At 45.6% G+C, this 20409-nt stretch overlaps 1 long non-coding RNA gene across 1 annotated transcript in view; it reads right to left on the bottom strand.

The window, feature by feature from the left end:
* LOC144500535 (uncharacterized) overlaps positions 1-19059 on the bottom strand; it is a 152893-nt gene extending 133834 nt beyond the window's left edge. The window contains exon 1 of the long non-coding RNA XR_013498993.1: positions 18909-19059. This is a non-coding gene — a long non-coding RNA (uncharacterized LOC144500535). The remainder of the gene's footprint in view (positions 1-18908) is intronic.
* Between the last annotated feature and the right edge of the window lie 1350 nt (positions 19060-20409).

Consider the following 20409-nt stretch of genomic DNA (forward strand, 5'->3'; position numbering starts at 1 on the left):
CTGGACAGATCGAGAGAGAACAGAGCAGAGTAATAGCCCCGAGTTTGATCTCCTGCTCTCTCCAGGAATGAGACAAGGGGCGGGATTTTCCAGCCACGCTTACCCCAAGACTGGAAAATCCCACCCGAGGTTACCAGACCTTTGCATGGTCCTGTCTCTCCCGCCACGATTCCCGTGGCAGGCAGGAAGGGAAAATTTTGCCCGAAGAATCTGTCCTCGGCCAACAGTGTAATGAATTGTTTCCGGTCCCCCTGCTATTTTTCCAGAGAGTTGAAGGGCCTTGAGGAACCGGATTGGTGATCTCACGTAAGCGCCGTGTGACCTGATGAGTTGCAGGTCCCGTACATGCCCTTCTTCTCTTCATATACTGACCGCAGAGCTGGGTGCTCATCGGGCTGACCGAGATATGACTCCAGGTCGAGCATCCTTCTCCAATTCCTCAATCCCAGATTGGCTCCTCTATATCAACCCTCTTGCATACTTCTGACAGAAGACACAGACTTGGGGCGTACCCATGTCCCACCATAGCCTCAAGGAGGGGAAGCCTCCCACCTTCCTTCTCCAGCCGGCCCAGAAACGATGGAACAAGTCCAGGAACCGCCCATCCTCCAGCAGTAGGTTGTTAAAGGGCCAGTACGCAGACCCTATCCGAGTGCAGAATGGAATGAATTCCACCCACATCGCACGGTGGTCCGAGTACGGCAAGGATCTTTAACACTAAAATGGCAGCATCCATGTAAATATTTAATGTTGCACAAACATTGCAGTTATGGTGTAACTGCTGCCTGGATTGATAATTAGGGCATGCGCTCATACTTGTGTCAAGTGAAGTGAAAGTCTCTGCATGAGGGAGCCTTATTCTGCTTCACCAGATTTAGTTCCGGCCTGAACACCTGGTGTGTACAATAAAAGCTTAGCTTTGGTTTGCAAAGCTGACTCGTACTCATGCTAAATTTATACTTCAATAAACCTTTCATCTCTCCATGCCATTCCAATTCTATCAATGTTGCATTTGGACTTCCTTTTATCAGTGCACATACCTAATAGTTATGGGTGCCATATTCCATTTGTCATTAGTGAACCAATTGTATAACTGGATCTAACCTTTTTTAAAAATCATTTACTGTGTTTTCTCTCCAACTATTTATAATTAATCATAAGTTAATGTTGTCAGCAAATTTGGCAAGTTTACATTTTGTTTCTGTTTCTAGCTCATGAACACAGATTAAAAACAACGGGGCCTCACTTGTTGACCCCTGTGGGATTACACTCAACATTCTTTTGCTACATTTGTGCGCACTCTCGCAATGTGGTTTAATTAGAAGCCTTTCTTGTGGAACTTTGCCAAAAAACCTTCCTGAAAGTCCAATTGAGCAATATTATAGGGAGTTCCACTACTTATTCTACCTGCAATATCCAGAAATCAGCCATGGAGATTTGTCAGTCATGGGGGTGAATTTTCTCCTTCCGCCCTCCCCAGGAAACAGAGTGGGCGAGAGGCGGACCATGGAAAGGGCTGTTGACCACGGGCGGGATTTTCCGGTTTCGGGGCGAGCGAGGCCGGAAAATCCCACCCATGATCTTAATTTTCTAAATTCATGTTAGCCATTTTGAATAAGTTACTGTTTCTCAGATACTCTAACTTGTGCTCTATAGTAGATTCCATTATTTACCTTTCACTGATCTCAGGTCCGCAGATTTCATCAGTGGTTACTTTCTGAGCACAATTTTGCCCCCAGTTTTGTCCCCTTTCGTTCTAATGGCAATAAAAACCATTTGGAGTGCTACAAACACAGCAGCTTTAAGGTACCCAGCCCCCATGATGGTATTCATTCTTTATAGGGCCGATTCCAAATTTGGACACTACTGAATGCGACCCATGGATAATACTGCTCAGAAAATTGATGAATGGAAATCTAGCAACTGCAGGTCTTCCTGACTAGTGCCCCAATGAGGAGTGTTCCTCTGTGGAAGCTCCTGATTGTGGAACTATTGCTCATATGGATCCAGATTGCAACATGATGGCCTATGCAATTGTGGAGAATAACATATCCAGTCCTATCCTGTCTTTACCTGACACTTGCAGGCATATGCTTCCCAGTAGAAAAGCAATTGGCAGTGGGAATATTGGATGATTTTCTTTCCTATTTTAGAGCTCTGTAGCCGATGATGAGACCACAACTAACAGTGTAAAGAAATGGCTAATTCAGCTCATTTTGGCAATCCGACTCATGACCCCAGGTGATAGCTGCTGAATGCATGAATCTGGGAGGTAAGTATTAAAGTGAGAGAGAAAAAGAGAAAGAAAGAGAAAGCGATCAAAAAGGAAAGACAGGAAAAGAAAGAAGTATTGATTTGATTTGATTTGTTTATTATTGTCACATGTATTGGGATACAGTGCAAAGTATTGTTTCTCATGAGCTATATAGACAAAACATATCGTTCATGGAGTACACAAGGGAGAAGGAAAGGAGAGAGTGCAGAATATAATGTAACAATTATAGCTAGGGTGTAGCTTAATAAATGCTGGGTCCATTCAAAAGTCTGATGGCAGCAGGGAAGAAGCTGTTCTTGAGTCGGTTGGTACGTGACCTCAGACTTTTGTATCTTTTACCCAATGGAAGAAGGTGGAAGAGAGAATATCCGGGGTGCGTGAGGTCCTTGATTATGCTGGCTGCTTTTCTGAGGCAGCGGGATGCCTAGACAGAGTCAATGGATGGATTTAGATAGCTTAAATGGTTACATTTAGATAGCACCTCCAGATATTCCAAGAGGCTTAACAGCAAATGAAGCATTTTAAAAATAAACTCACTGTTGTACTATAGAAAACATGAACCAATTTGGGTGCAGCAAGTTCATACAAATTGCAATGCATAGAATTATATTATTGATATAACAGATAAGCTGATTCTCAGTAATGTTTAATGAGAGATATTGTTGACCAGAATCCCGGAGGGGTAGGAGTGGGTGGTGAAATCCACTGCTCTTCTTTTGAATAATGCTATGGGATCTTTTACTTCCATGAGAACAAAGGTGGGGGTATCAATTTAATGTCTCATGTACATTATGGTGATAGGCAGTTCTAATCAGGCAGCAACTTCGTCTTCTGATTCCGATTGCCCTCCCACAGGACGCAACTTTAACTGATAGGACTATGCACAATGGATCCTGAGGATGTGGTTGGGGCTTGGCTGTAATTTTTATGATGTGGAGATGTCGGCGTTGGACTGGGGTAAACACAGTAAGAAGTCTCACAACTTCAGGTTAAAGTCCAACAGGTTTATTTAGTAGCAAAAGCCACTAGCTTTCGGAGCGCTGCCCCTTCATCAAGTGAGTGTTCTATTCACAAACAGGGCATATAAAGACACAAACTCAATTTACAAAATAATGGTTGGAATGCGAGTCTTTACAGGTAATCAAGTCTTAAAGGTACAGACAATGTGAGTGGAGAGAGCGTTATGCACAGGTTAAAGAGATATGTATTGTCTCCAGACAGGACAGTTAGTGAGATTTTGCAAGCCCAGGCAAGTCGTGGGGGTTACAGATAGTGTGACATGAACCCAAGATCCCGGTTGAGGCTGTCCTCATGTGTGCGGAACTTGGCTATCAGTCTCTGCTCAGCAACTCTGCGTTGTCGTGTGTCGTGAAGGCCGCCTTGAAAGGCCACCTCCGAAAGCTAGTGGCTTTTGCTACCAAATAAATCTGTTGAACCTGGTGTTGTGAGACTTCTTACTGCAATTTTTACCCTAGGGTAAAGACAAACGAGAGAGGTTTTGTGGATCAATGGGCTGGATTGTCCCTTCGTGTCCATCATTTCATACATCCTGTCTTATCAATATTGCCTTCCACACTTTGTTCATTTGCCATTTTGATTAAAGCTTGTTCAAAACCTACCAAAAGGTGATTAGACCATTTTACAAAAGAAAGGAAACATATCTGATTGCTACAGAACATGATTGCTCCAGGTTTCTTCTGCTTGTGCAGTATTTACAAAGAACCGTTTTGGGTCATTTTTACAGCATGTTTGCTCAATAATAAACCATGGCCAACCATTCTTTTCTTTTTACTCATTCGAAACAAGACAGAAGCATATAATGCCTTCTTTCACTTGATAAAGGCCCCATTCAAATGACTTACATTTTCCAGACAATAACTACTTTAATGGCGTCTGAGTGTTATTACTCCAGAGGAAGAAAGTATCAGAATTTAATAGGTGAACATGCCTCAGAGTCTAAAATTACTTCACCACAAGCTGACCACTAATTATTTCAATGGTGTCAGATAAACAGCACATGATGCTGGTATGCCACAATCCCCACCGAAGCTCCAGCCTCCACATGTACTCAAATTAGCTGCCAGGCAGTCAGACCAGCAGTTCAACTACAGGTCATTTGATAGCGTCCTACTCACATCTACTTTACGAAATGTTTACCCTTCTTGTTACTCGGAGGGTTTAAACTCGCCAACTGTTGGGCGGCACGGTGGCACAGTGGTTAGCATTGCTGCCCCACAGCGCCAGGGACCCAGGTTCAATTCCCAGCTTGGGTCACTGTCTGTGTGGAGTTTGCACCTTCCCCCCGTGTCTGCGTGGGTTTCCTCCGGGTGCTCTGGTTTCCTCCCACCGTCCAAAGATGTGCGGGTTAGGTTGATTGCCCATGCTAAATTGCCCCATAGTGTCAGGTGGATTAGTGGGTAAAATACGTGGGGTTATGGAAATAGGGCCTGGGTGTGATTGTTGTCAGTGTCGGCTCAATGGGCCGAATGGTCTCCTTCTGCTCTGTAGGGATTCTATGATTATGTCCATGATGTATTTCATGTTGGACCAAACTGTTAACATGACAAGTGAACAAGTGAGTAATTTGTAAAACAAGCCCGTAAAAATGTGGAAGTCAGTTGTCGCTCAACTCTTCACACTCTGACAAATTTGCCCGATTGTGAGATGTCTGATCACATGACATCTACAGTTGCTATTATGTTCACCGTATAAAGCTTGGATACCCTGTGGTTACGAATCTTTGCTTGCGGTGTTGCACTGTCAGCAGCTGCTCCAAGAATAGGAAGGACCGATGAAGAGGGGAAAGGGCAGGCAGGTCAGGGGAACAAAACCAAAGCTTTAAACTAATGGAAGGTTTCACTCGGGTAGAGACAGAGAAAATGTTTCCACTTGTAGGGGTGTCCAAAACTGGAGGTCATAAATAAAAGACAACCACTCATGGTTATGACTTCACCTTGGGTCATGGAAAGGATTGCTGAAATTGGGAATTCTGGAGAAACGTCTTTATCCAAAGAGCTGTCAGAATGTGGAACTAACTACTACAAGCAGTAGTTGAGGCATGTTGATGCACGATATAACTCACGAGGCTGGAGATGCTCGAGGAAATAAAGGCTTTTATTGACTACTACAATAGAGCTACCATATATAATACACAATCCCAGACTGAGGGGTCCCAGACAGAGCAGTGACCTTTATACCTCTCCCAGGAGGCGGAGCCCGACTGGGATGTACCATAATAACTATAATACAGGTAGAACAGCCCAACCCTAACCCCAACAGTAACATGTAGAACAACCCAACCCTAACCCCAACAGCAACATATATACAGACTCATTGTACTGGCCAGACCCTGGCTCAGTACTACCTGGTGGGAACCAACGATGGTTCACCACATTCACCCCTCCTTTGAAGACAAAGGCCGGCGGGGTACAAAACAAAACACAGAACAATTGGTCATCAGTCTATAAGTTCAGACAGTAAGGGGGACCGCACCGTCGTTGTGACCTCCTCAACACCGGCGATGACACCGGAGTAGGCACTCGCGGTGGCGTTCTCCCCAAGGCGGTGTCCAAGGGCTCCTCCAATGTCTCACGGGCCAGTTGACCCCGAGGTGGTGACAATCCGTTGAGCTCGGACACGCCTTGAAGTGGCGACCATCTCCTGGACTCGGGCAAGCTGTACACGGGAGTAAAAGGGTTAAGTGATGGTCCCGATGCTGCCCGCGCCGTGTCAGGAGGGGAAACAATAGTTGGGGGGTCTCTAACAGGAGGTATGGGAGCGACAGGGGTTTCCAAGTCCCTTGCTGGCGCCAGGTCTCGAATCGAGACCGTGTTCTCTCGCCCGTCAGGGTATGCCACATAGGCATACTGAGGGTTGGCGTGGAGGAGATGGACCTATTCAACCAAAGGGACGGACTTGCGGGCCCTAACATGTCGTCGCAGGAGGACAGGTCCTGAGTACGTCAACCAAGACGGTAATGAGGTCCCAGAGGAAGACTTCCGAGGGAATGAAAACAGCCTCTCATGGGGAGTAGCGTTGGTTGCTGTACACAGGAGTGAGCGTATGGAGTGGAGCGCATCAGGGAGCACCTCTTGCCAACGGGAGACTGGAAGGCTTTTTGACTTCAACGCCAGTAAGACAGCCTTCCAGACTGTAGCATTCTCACGTTCCACCTGTCCGTTACCCCTAGGGTTGTAGCTCGTGGTTCTACTAGAGGCAATCCCGTATGAGAGCAGGTATTGCCTCAAGTCATCGCTCATGAACGACGAGCCCCTATCACTGTGGATGTAACAGGGGTACCCGAACAGGGTGAAAAGATCACGAAATGCCTTGATAACCGTGGCAGCGGTCGTATCAGAGCAGGGGATGACAAAAGGGAATCTCGAGTACTCATCAATGATATTGAGGAAGTACACATTCCGATCTGTCGAGGGAAGGGGGCCCTTAAAGTCCACACTCAGTCTTTCGAAGGGACGAGTGGCCTTAACGAGTTGTGCCCTGTCAGGTCGGTAAAAGTGCGGTTTGCATTCCGCGCATACCCGGCAGCTTCTAGTTATGGACCTGACATCCTCCACCGAGTAGGGTAGATTCCGGGCTTTTACGAAGTGGTAGAGCCGAGTGACGCCTGGATGGCAGAGGTCATTGTGGAGAGCCTGCAAACAATTCTCCTGCATACTAGCGCATGTTCCACGTGACAGGGCATCCGAGGGCTCGTTGAGTTTCCCTGGACGTAAGTTTGGATCGACATACCTTCGAATAATGCCCCTTCTTGCCGCAGGCGGAGCACAACACCGCTTTAGCGGGACAAAGCTGCCGAGTGTGCTTCACTCCCCCACAGAAGTAACACCGCGGGCCGCCTGGAGTTGCTGCCGTCGTCAGGCCCGAGGGTGGGCACGCCATCACGCAGCTTTTCAGACCCGCTGGACGAAGTGGGATCTGTGACTGCTCCTGCCACGCTGTCTCCACGTGGTCTTCGGGATACATCGCCAGGCTTTTGGAGGCCGTTTCTAGCGTATCTGCTAGCTCTATAGACTTAGTGAGATCAAGATTACCTTGCTCCAACAGTCGAAGTCGGATATAAGACGATCCGATTCCCGCCACAAATGCATCTCGAGCGAGGTCGTTCATGTTCTGGTCTGCCGACACTGCTTTGCAGTTACAGCCCCTGGCTAGCTGTAGGAGCTCACACGCGTACTGTTCCGTCGTTTCGCCGGGCTGCCGTCGTCGAGTGGCTAAGAGATATCGAACATGCATCTCGTTTGGCGGTTTAATGTAGCGCTTCTTAAGAAGCTCGAGGGCCCCTTTGTAGTCGGTGACCGCACGGATCGCTAAATATACAGCGTCGCTTACCCTCGCGTGGAGGACCCGGAGTCTGTCGTCGTCCGTGGCGACCGCTGCGGAGGCTTCGAGGTAATCCTGAAAACATTTCAACCAGTGGTCGAAGGTGTTGGAGGTGCTCGCCGCACGTGGGTCCAGCGTAAGACGTTCGGGTTTAAGCATTTGCTCCATACTCTCTGTATCGTTTTGTTTTCAACGACGAGAGTTCAATTAGTAGTCAATAAAATTGATGCGCGATATAACTCACGAGGCTAGAGATGCTCGAGGAAATAAAGGCTTTTATTGACTACTACAATAGAGCTACCATATATAATACACAATCCCAGACTGAGGGGTCCCAGACAGAGCAGTGACCTTTATACCTCTCCCAGGAGGCGGAGCCCGACTGGGATGTACCATAATAACTTTAATACAGGTAGAACAGCCCAACCCTAACCCCAACAGTAACATGTAGAACAACCCAACCCTAACCCCAACAGCAACATATATACAGACTCATAGTACTGGCCAGACCCTGGCTCAGTACTACCTGGTGGGAACCAACGATGGTTCACCACACACGTATCATAAAAAAACCTTTCCTCTGGTTTGGTTTCTGGTTCTGTGTGAAATTGACAATACTGAACAGTGAACCTTAGTTGGAGGTGATCTGTACATGCATCTTATACCTCAAAACTGGTCAATACAGACACACCTAAACCAAAGTGAGAGGGTATTGCTACAGGAGTTTCTCGGGGTAGTTGTCGTTATGATATGAGGCTAGATTCTCCACTTTGCCCGCAGCTGGGATTCTCCAATCCCGCTGCAATGAATGGAGATTTAGCCAAGCATCAAATTCTCCATTCTCGCTGGCAACATTGGCAGAACGTGAATGGCCGGAGAATTCCCCCCATGATCTCATGCTCCTTTCAGGACGCCTACCTTAAACTACTGTCAATTATTATACACCTTAACAGGATGTGATGTGATATCCCATAACTAGTAGTCAGTCTGCAAACAGCACGGTAGAGATCAGATATACCAGATATAACTTCCCAGTGGACATTATCTCTGTAAAGTCTCAACTTCAAATAAAGAACTCGCATCATCATTTCACAATTCTTGTGCATGACATGATTAGTATGTTTACACTGAGCAGAAAAAAAAACCCAACAGTGTCATGGGCTCAACCATCTTCATCTGTTTCGAATATCATTCTCCCTATCATAAGTCAGAACTGGCGACGATCACTGATGTTTATGTAGTATTCAGTATCATTCCAAATTCCTCAGATACTGGAGCAGTCCATGTCCATATGCAGCAAGACCTGGGTTTGGACTTAAGACGCAAGTAAGATTCGAGCCACACAAGGGCCTGGCAATGATCATCTTCTATGAGAGAGAATCTATCTATGTCCCATTGACATTTAATTGCATTATCAATGATGAATCTCCCATGATCAACATCCTGGGCGTTACCATTGACTAGAAATTGAAATGGATCAGCTATATAAATACTGTGACAACAAACACTCACTCACCAAAACTGCCGATAAGGCAAAGATCAGAAGTGTGATGGAATACTCACCACTTGCTTGGATGAGTGTAGCTCCAACAACGCTCAAGAAGTTAGACACCATCCAAGACAAGTCAGCTTGCATAATTAGCACCTTACACAGTATCATAAACCTTTACTCCCTGCATCACTGGTACACAGTGACAATGGTGTGCATCATTTATAAGATGTACTGCAGAAACCTGCCAAAATTCCTTTGACAGAATCAACCTAATCTGCACATCTTTGGACTGTGGGAGGAAACTGGAGCACCCGGAGGAAACCCACACAGACACAGGGAGAATGTGCAAACTCCACACAGGCAGTGACCCGAGGCCGGAATTGAACCTGGGTCCCTGGTTCTGTGAGGCGGCAATGCTAACCACTGTACCACTGTTTTCTATTTCCTTTAAGATTAAACTTTACTCTTTTAATACATGAGTCACATGTAGTGAAAGATTTCACTGTCTCTTTGTTTCCAGGTTAAAGACCTTTCTGCTCTCTTCCCCCTTGATTCTCTCAGTGAGAATCTTGTGTTCTCTAGTTCCCCATTCACTCACCAGAGGAAACAATCTTTGACTATTTTCCACAGTAATGCCCCCAGGTTTCACTCATTGCTTCACTGGCTCTCCTCTCTCAGAGCCACCCACACTCATTATGTTGCTCCCCCATTATGTTGTTCCCCCATGTGGGAAATGCTGGTTTCCATTTTTCCTGCCACTTGATCCTAATCTCTTGCACCCCCCCACCCCGCCATACCCCACCATTTCAAGCAGCCTCAATTTTCACTGCCCTAGGACCTGCCCTTTTTGCCCTGGTGGGGGGGGGAGGCATTTCCTGGTCCCTCCTATAACTTCCATGACATTGAGGCATTTTCTCCATCATTCATGCTTCATGAGGAGTTGTGAGCCATAGTCTTGATATGGGAATGTTTTTGAAAAGTAGAGTCACAAGCTCTTACGCATATCCATACCATATCAACTCATGGACTAATGCAGAGGTGTGGTAATGTCACTCGGCTAGTAATCCAGAGACCCAGGCTAATACTCTGCAAATCTGGGTTCAAACCCCACCTTAGAAACTAGAAGCAGAAGTAGGCCATTCGGCCCTTTGAGCCTTCTCCGCCATTCATTTTGATCATGGCTGATCATCAAATTCAATATCCTGATTCCCCCCACTTCCTCCCATATCCCTTGATCCCTTTAGCCCCAAGAGCTGTATCTAATTTCTTCTTGAAATCAGACAACATTTTGGCCTCAATTACATTCTGTGGTAGTGAATTCCACACATTCGCTACCCTGTTTCGGCAAGTTTAGCGCTATAATTCTTTATATCAAATCCAACATGGATGTCTGCAGGTTAATCAACTTGTTGGCATTTTGCATCAGCTGTATGGCCAGGGTATAGGCTATTCAGTTCTGTGCAATACCTTTAAGGCAATGTTGTCACTGTGCTAAAAGACAATTGGCTTTGAGTAGATAGACCTGGGTTTTTATATACTCAACAAGCAGGGCAGAATTCCACCGTCGGTGAGAGTGCAGCTGCCAGGGTAAGGGAAGCCTGCAAAGTTTCCCAGGTAGTCTTGCCAAGGCCTCTCACCCAGCCCCGTCCCAATTGAGGTTGTTAAGTGGCTTAAGTGGCTGCCTGCCCCGAAATTTCTCCTCACCTCAGTCCTAAAAGGTTTACCCCTTATCCTCAAACTATGACCGCGAGTTCTAGACTCCCCCACCATTGGGAACATTCTTTCTGAATCTGAATTTTTTCTTTATCTTACTGAACGATATCCTTGTTTCCAGTACAAAACTCAAGTTAATAAATTCCCAAAAGTGGGAAGTTATGACAGTTAATTCTCAAATTCAATACTCTGGTCATTTCTTACTGGGAGCAGGTGCCAGAATGTTAGGTGATTGCGGTCCATTATCTTTTGTTTTTTCATTTTGATGGACAGATTTGTTGGGGTGAGTGAGGAGTGCAGTTGCTTGGGAAATCGAACGGTTCAGTTTTCCAATACCAAGATCCAGTGCTTTTTTTTTTCATTCGTTCATGGGATGTGGGAGTCGCTGGCTGGGCCAGTATTTTTTGCCATTCCTTAGATGCCCTTCAACTGAATGGCTTGCTAGGCCATTTCAAAGGGCAGTTGAGAGTCAAGCACAATGCTGTGACTCTGGAGTCACATGTAGGCCAGACCAGGTAAGGATGGCTGATTTCCTTTCCTGAAGGACAAAGAACAAAGAACAACAAAGAACAAAGAACAGTACAGCACAGGAAACAGGCCCTTCGGCCCTCCAAGCCTGTGCCGCTCCTTGGTCCAACTAGACCAATCGTTTGTATCCCTCCATTCCCAGGCTGCTCATGTGACTATCCAGGTAAGTCTTAAACGATGTCAGCGTGTCTGCCTTCACCAACCTACTTGGCAGCGCATTCCAGGCCCCCACCACCCTCTGTGTGAAAAACATCCCTCTAATATCTGAGTTATACTTCGCCCCTCTCACCTTGAGCCCGTGACCCCTCGTGATCGTCACCTCTGATCTGGGAAAAAGCTTCCCACCGTTCACCCTACCTATCCCCTTAGTTCACCCTATCTATCCCCTTAGTGAACCAAATGTTTTCTTTCCGACATCAGCAATGGTTTCATGGTCATCAGTAGATTCTTAATTCTGGGTTTTTTTTATTGAGTTCAATTCCACCATTGTCCGTGATGGGATTCGAACCCGGGTCCCCAGAACATTTGCGGAGTTTCTCGATTAATAGTCTAGCGATAATTCCACGAGGCCATCCTAAATGAAGATGAAGGTGAAACTCGCCACAAAACCAGGGTGTGACTGCCATTGGGGGCTTAGGTGGGCGGAGGAGGGCACGCAATGTGGAAAATGGGCCCCTGAGGCAGGGTCCCAGGCATGTACTGAAGGCCCCAACAGGGTGACCTGCTGGGCATCTTATCTAATCCTGAACTCCAACTGCCAGCCTTAAAATTAAGATCGGGGCAGGCAGCCACTTAAGCCATTTAACAGCCTCAATTGGGGTGCAGCAGGCTGAGAGGCCTTGGCAAGACTAACTGGGGAACTTTGCAGGCCTCCCCTACCCTGGCAGCTGCATCAGCAGTGGATGGTAGGATTCTGCCCTGCTCGTTCCATTATATAAAAACCTGGGTCTACCTACTCAAAGCCAATTGTTCTTTAGCACAATGACAACATTCTAACAGAAATCTTTGTCTCTTTGCTGGACACAGGTGAGGTCCCAGAGGATTTGAGGATAGCAAATGTGGTCCCGTTATTTAAGAAGGGTAGCAAGGATAACCTGGATAATTATAGGCCAGTGAGCTTGACGTCCATGGTAGGGAAACTGTTGGAAAAGATTCTTAGAGATAGGATATATGCGCATTTAGAACTGAATAATCTCATTAGCGATAGACAGCATGGTTTTGTACGAGGGAGGTCATGCCTCACAAATTTGGTTGAGTTTTTTGAGGAGGTGACAAAAAGGATTGACGAGGGAAGGGCCGTGGATGTCGTCTATATGGATTTTAGTAAAGCGTTTGACAAGGTCCCTCATGGCGGGCTGGTGCAAAAGGTTAAATCTCACGGGATAAAAGGTGAGCTAGCTAAATGGGTGGAGAACTGGCTTAGCCATAGAAAGAAGTTTAACAACACCAGGTTAAAGTCCAACAGGTTTATTTGGTAGCAAAAGCCACACAAGCTTTCGGAGCTCCAAGCCCCTTCTTCAGGTGAGTGGGAATTCTGTTCACAAACAGGGCATATAAAGACAGAGACTCAATTTACATGAATAATGGTTGGAATGCGAATACTTACAGCTAATCAAGTCTTTAAGAAACAAAACAATGTGAGTGGAGAGAGCATCAAGACAGGCTAAAAAGATGTGTATTGTCTCCAGACAAGACAGCCAGTGAAACTCGGCAGGTCCAGGCAACTGTGGGGGTTACAGATAGTGTGACATGAACCCAATATCCCGGTTGAGGCCATCCTCGTGTGTGCGGAACTTGGCTATCAGTTTCTGCTCAGCGACTCTGCGCCGATTAGCCATAGAAGACAGAGGGTAGCAGTGGAGGGGTCTTTTTCCGGTTGGAGGTCTGTGACTAGTGGAGTTCCGCAGGGCTCTGTACTGGGACCTCTGCTGTTTGTGATATATATAAATGATTTGGAGGAAGATGGAGCTGGTGTGATCAGTAAGTTTGCGGACGACACGAAGATTGCTGGAGTTGCGGATAGTGATGAACATTGTCAGAGAATACAGCAGGATATAGATAGGCTGGAACATTGGGCGGAGAAATGGCAGATGGAATTTAATCCAGATAAATGCGAAGTGATGCGTTTCGGTAGATCTAATGTAAGGGGGAGCTATACAATAAATGGCAGAACCATCAGGAGTATAGACACACAGAGGGACCTGGGTGTACAAGTCCACAGATCCTTAAAGGTAGCAGCACAGGTGGAAAGGGTGGTCAAGAAGGCATATGGCATGCTTGCCTTTATTGGACGGGGCATAGACTATAAAAGTTGGCATATGATGTTGCGGCTGCATAGAATGTTGGTTAGGCCACATTTGGAATACTGCATCCAGTTCTGGTTGCCATACTACCAGAAGGATGTGGAGGCTTTGGAGAGAGTACAGAAAAGGTTTACCAGGATGTTGCCTGGTATGGAGGGTCTTAGCTATGAGGAGAGATTGGGTAAACTGGGTATGTTCTCCCTGGAAAGACGGAGGATGAGGGGTGACCTAATAGAGGTGTATAAAATTATGAAGGACATAGATAGGGTGAACAGTGGGAAGCTTTTTCCCAGGTCGGAGGTGATGAACACAAGGGGTCACAGGTTCAAGGTGAGGGGGGCAAGGTTCAACACAGATGTAGAAACATAGAAACATAGAAAACTACAGCACAAAACAGGCCCTTCGGCCCCACAAGTTGTGCCGAACATATCCCTACCTTTTAGGCCTATCTATAACCCTCCATCCTATTAAGTCCCATGTACTCATCCAGGAGTTTCTTAAAAGACCCTATTGAGTTTGCCTCCACCACCACTGACGGCAGCCGATTCCACTCGCCCACCACCCTCTGTGTGAAAAACTTCCCCCTAACATTTCCCCTGTACCTACCCCCCAGCACCTTAAACCTGTGTCCTCTCGTAGCAGCCATTTCCACCCTGGGAAAAAGCCTCTGAGAGTCCACCCGATCTATGCCTCTCAACATCTTATATACCTCTATTAGGTCTCCTCTCATCCTACGTCTCTTCAAGGAGAAAAGACCAAGCTCCCTCAGCCTATCCTCATAAGGCATGCCACTCAATCCAGGCAACATCCTTGTAAATCGCCTCTGCACCCTTTCAATCATATCCACATCCTTCCTGTAATGAGCCGACCAGAATTGAGCACAGTACTCCAAGTGGGGTCTGACAAGGGTCTTATATAGCTGCATCATTATCCCCGGACTCCTAAACTCAATCCCTTGATTGATAAAGGCCAGCAGACCATACGCCTTCTTAACCACCTCCTCCACCTGCGGGGTCGATTTTAGAGTCTTATGGACTCGGACCCCAAGTTCCTTCTGATCCTCCACAGTACTAAGAGTCTTTCCCTTTATATTGTACTCCTTCATCCCATTTGACCTGCCAAAATGGACCACTACGCATTTATCTGGGTTGAAGTCCATCTGCCACTTCTCCGCCCAGTCTTGCATCCTATCTATGTCCCTCTGTAACTTCTGACATCCCTCCAGACTATCCACAACCCCACCAACCTTCGTGTCGTCGGCAAACTTACCAACACATCCCTCCACTTCCTCATCCAGGTCATTTATGAAAATGACAAACAGCAAGGGTCCCAGAACAGATCCCTGGGGCACACCACTGGTGACCGACCTCCATTTAGAAAAAGACCCATCTATACCCACTCTCTGCCTCCTTTGGGCAAGCCAGTTCTGGATCCACCGGGCAGCAGCCCCTTGGATCCCATGCCCTCTCACTTTTTCTCGAAGCCTTGCATGGGGGATCTTATCGAACGCCTTGCTAAAATCCATATAAACCACATCTACTGCTTTCCCTTCGTCAATGTGTTTAGTCACATTTTCGAAGAACTCCACCACGCTCGTAAGGCATGGTCTGCCCTTGACAAAGCCATGCTGAGTATTCTTGAGCATACTAAACCTCTCCAAATGCTCATAAATCTTGTCCCTCAGGATCTTCTCCATCAGCTTACCAACCACTGAGGTTAGACTCACCGGTCGGTAATTTCCTGGGCTATCCCTATTCCCCTTCTTGAAAATAGGAACCACATCCACAATCCTCCAATCCTCCGGCACCTCTCCCGTCTCCATCGACGACGCAAAGATCATCGCCAGAAGCTCTGCAATCTCTTCCCTCGTCTCCCACAGTAACCTGGGGTACATCCCATCTGGACCCGGCGACTTATCTATCTTGATGCCATTCAAAGATTCCAGCACAACCTCTTTTTTAAAGTCCACATACTCAATCTTTTCAGTCCACCGCAAGCCCACAGTACATCCACCCATGTCCTTCTCCTCTGTAAAAACCGAGGCAAAATACTCATTAAGCACCTCTGCCATTTCTACTGGTTCCGTACTGATTTTTCTGCCTTCACCTTTTATAGGCCCTATTCCTTCAGATAGAGTTATGATCGCTATCCCCAAGATGCTCTCCCACTGAGAGATTTGACACCTGTCCAGGCTCATTGGCCAGTATCAGATCAAGTACAGCCTCTCCTCTTGTAGGCTTGTCCACATGCTGTGTCAGGAAACCCTCCTGAACATACCTAATGAACTCCTCCCCATCCAATCCTCTTACCCTAGGGATATTCCAATCTATGTTTGGGAAATTAAAGTCTCCCATCACAACAACTCTGCTATTATTGTCAGGGGGACGTATTTTATACAGAGGGTGGTGGGGGCCTGGAATGCATTCCCAAGCAAGGTGATTGAGGTGGACACACTGGGATCGTTTAAGACTTATCTAGATAGTCACATGAACAGACTGGGAATAGAGGGATACAAACGAATGGTCTAGTTGGGCACATGAGCGTTGCAGGCTTGGAGAGCCGAAGGGCCTGTTCCTGTGCTGTATTGTTCTTTGTTCTTTGTTCATTGCCTTAACGGTATTGCACAGAACTGGATAGCCGACACGCAGGCCTATCAGCTGATGTAAAATGCCAACAAGTTAATTAACCTGCAGACATCCATGTTGGATTTGACATAAAGAATTATAGCACTAAACTTGCCAAAACAATTAGTGAAAGATTACCCAGACATAATTTTACAAGTTGTTAAATATATGCCAGGCCATTCTTTGTGAATACCTTTAGTGTTTTGGTTTAAAATGTTCAAGCATAATATCATGAGGTAGTGTGGTTTGGCAATTGACCAGACGCTTTGATATATTTTAACCCTTTTGTATGTGCGCAAAGGTTCAAAGCGTGTGTGTTTTTTTTTCTTTTTGTTAATGCTTTCTGAGCCTGACCTCTTTTTCTCCCAAACATTGTACAACTTTATTCATCTACCCGCTCAGAAATTATTATTGGCGCTCTGAAATGAAAAGATGACACAGCTGCACTTCAAACTATAATATCATGCAGTGTATAGTCTTTGCAGACACCACTCAAAGAACTTCTAAACATTTGTGTTCTTCCCATAGACTATAAATTGCAGATGCCCAAGTATCTGTGCGTGGGCTTTGATCTGTAGACTTAATTGCTTTTGCTCTCTGTGAATTTTCTTCTTCACCCCTTGCTCATCGGTGACAAAAGTTAGGAATAACTGCCGCAAAATTCAACACTATTGTGTCTGCAGTTTCAGCGCTATGGATGCTGCTTTTTGGTCTCAAAATGGCCTTTGCACTGCGCATGCCCACTCCATGTGTAGTCCACAATGGATGCCATTTTCAGTGGCTGCCTCCATCCCAAACTCCAGAGGCAGCTGCAAGCCTTCAGGTACATCCTGACTTTTGCACACTTCTTTAGTCCGGACATGTTCAGGACCACCATGTTTCCTGCTGTTGTCATGCCGAGTCGGGCATGGGGCAAACATTCTGATCGGACTTTCACCTGTACCCCATTAGCAGAATGCAGATTGGCTTTACGCCATCATCCAGTGGGATTCCTGATCCGCCATTGTGGGAAATATCGGAATATCCCACCGGAACTTCACACCAGTGTCAAACCAATTTTTGAGCCTCCTGTTGAATGCTGCTGGGGGGGCCAGGATAGAATTCCACCCTAAGAGTCATCACACGGTCACCAAAGTAACTTATTGATTCCCATGACCTTCATATATTTCTCAGTCTTTCCTACAATTGTCAAGCTTTGAAACTCAAGCTCGTTGTCATTGAGTCATTATTTGTCAACTCACCTCAAAACCTTCTTTATTCTTTTCAATCTTGCTGCCCATACCCTTCGCTATGACCTTCACCTGAATGATAAAAGTTCTTTAAAAATCGAGGTACTCTCATGTCAAAGAATTTCTGAATGCCATATCATGGAACTCCCATTGGTTATGAATGACAGTCACACAAAGATCTAACTATGGGTTTGGTCTGGACTCAGCATCAGCATTATGAGACTTAAAAGAAATACAAATATAAAACAACTTTAACATTTGTTTAAAGTGTTTGAAAACAACTTTGTTGTTTGGACTGCATTCCCGAGTGCAACTTTCAAACGCTAACCCATTTGATAGTACAGTACATATTTGTTAATAATGGATTATCTTTCCTTTCCACTTTGTGAAACAGATACTGCTGAGTGTTTAAAAATGAACAAAGTCAAACAGACAGACAAGAACAAAGCTATTTTGGCTTTTGCCTTCAATGCTATTCATATTAATGATCTATGTTAGATTTCATGAGGAAATCTAAGACACTGACTTTTCTCACTCACGTTATTATTACTATTTACCTCTGTTATTCTTGTTTTTGGTTTTCGATGTGGTCGTCATGGGTCTGGACTTACAATTAACGCTGGAGGCAATGCTGTTGGCAAACTTTATTTTTTATCAAACATTGTGCTAAATATTTACAATGTAGATTTAGCACGAGGCTCTACATATAACTATCTCTCTCTTATCATGTGATCTTACATTACTGAATAAGTGGACTATATATTTATATATTTATTACCCACATCAACATCTACCTTTTCCTATCTGAGACTATCTATGTACTTCTTTTAGATCATAACATCATAAGATATAGGAACTGAATTAGGCCATTAGGCCCATAAAGTTTGCTCTGCCATTCGATCAACCCCATTCTTCCACTTTTTCACCGTAACCTTTGATCCCTTCACCAACCAAGAACTTATCTATCTCTGTTTTAAATACACTCAATGACCTGGCCTCCACAACCTTCTGTGGTAATGAATTCCGCAGATTCACCAGCCTCTGGCTGAAGAAATTCCTCCTCATCTTGGTTGTAAAGGGTCATCCCTTTACTCTGAGGCTGTACCCTCAGATTCTAGCCTTTCCTACTAATGGAAACATCTTCTCCATGCAAACTCTATCCAGGCCCTTCAGTACTCTGTAAGTTTCAATGAGTGGTTGCTAGTTCCTGTTTGCACAGTGTACATCCTGAGCTCCATCTGGATTCCAGTCTGACTTATCTGTTTATAAGTACATGCTATAATTCTGAAGAAACGTATGATAAATTTTTAAAAATATGCATTACTATGAAGCTAGAAAGTGCAGGGGTAATCCATGATCTGCAGGGTATCCTAATTGCCTCTTTCTCTCCCACCTCCTCCTCACCTTTCTGTTTCTGCCCCGTCCTCATTCCTGGGATGAACCTTCAGGTTGCTGCCACTGGGGCAGGTGGACTGGTGTTCACTGCTTCACATGAGGGAGCTGCCTGTGGAATTCCAATGAGTCCAGAGGCTTAACCCTGGAGACTGCCAGTCTGCCTCTTACAGGAGTGGCAATTCCAAGCAAGAACAAACTGTGGCAAACTGATGTAATGTAATGAACTGGCCAAGGTGTGAGTAAAGAATAAGTTGCCTTGGAAGCATGGTGAAGTTTAGAACATGCACGTATACACATAAAGTTGTGTCAAAATGATTGGTTGATTGGATATTCTTGTTGCTAAAGGGAAGGGTGGAGTGAATGAGGTGGGGGCTCTGTTAATTCTTGTTGTCACTAGCAACCCTTGGTGTCATTGCTAGTTCAAGGAGGGGCTGCCTTCCTTCGGCAGCAGGGCGATGGGACTAGGTTGGCACATGCCCGTGTTACAGTGCGAGAGGAATCAAATCGTTATTAATGTATCTTTTACAGTAGAATAGAAATGTCATATGTATTTAAAATCCAACCTTGTATTATAAACTGATCAGGCCAGCAAATGGGATACTGCTTCATTGTTTTTTAAAAAAGTATCAAGTCCATTCATTTTCATAGAATCATAGAATCCCTACAGTGCAGAAGGAGGCTATTTGGCCCATCGAGTCTGCACCGACCGCAATGCCCTATCCCCATAACCCCATGCATTTATCCTAGCTAGACCCCCCCAACACTAAGGGGCAATTTAGCTTGGCCAATCCACCTAACCCGCACATCTTTGAACTGTGGGAGGGAATCGGAGCACCCGAAGAAAACGCAGGCAAACACGAGGAGAACGTGCAAACTCTACACAGACAGTGACCCAAGCCGGGTTTCAAACCCGTGTCCCTGGCGCTGTGAGGCAGCAGTGCTGACCTCTGTGCCATTGTGCCACCCAGTTATCCCAGTTACCTCTTATTTTCAAATTACAATTGTGATTACACATCGAAAGTATTTTGTTGACTGTAAAACACTTAGGGCCATTCAGAGTTTGTGTACCGTGTGCTAAGTGTACATCTGTTAATAAAACTGTATCCAACTCAACTGACTGCACAGAACAGAATTTCTGTGCAGCAGGCATTATTTTTACTGCCCCTTCAGAGGTGCATACTTGCAAGCATCAAAAAATGTGAACAAGTTCATCACCTAAAATTAGTGGTGTACTTGTAAACCCTAAATTCCATTAAAGAGATAATTATGTGGAAAAGTGTTACTCACTACTGGGCCTGTACCCACACAACAGTCTGGTCTAACCACTCCAGCTGAATGACCACAAATGCAATAAATAAGCCCACAAAAACATGACCTCTGCAAACAGCGGTGCAATTACTCTTTGGAGGTACAAGACCGGCCTTGTTTCCAGAGGATAATTTTGTGCCTTCATTTGTTACTGTAATTCTGTTGCCTCAGGTCATTCTTCTTGGTGAAATCATCCAAGCCA

The sequence above is a fragment of the Mustelus asterias genome, chromosome 11 (genome assembly GCF_964213995.1).
Source record: "Mustelus asterias chromosome 11, sMusAst1.hap1.1, whole genome shotgun sequence".
NCBI classification, from domain to species: Eukaryota; Metazoa; Chordata; class Chondrichthyes; order Carcharhiniformes; family Triakidae; genus Mustelus; species Mustelus asterias.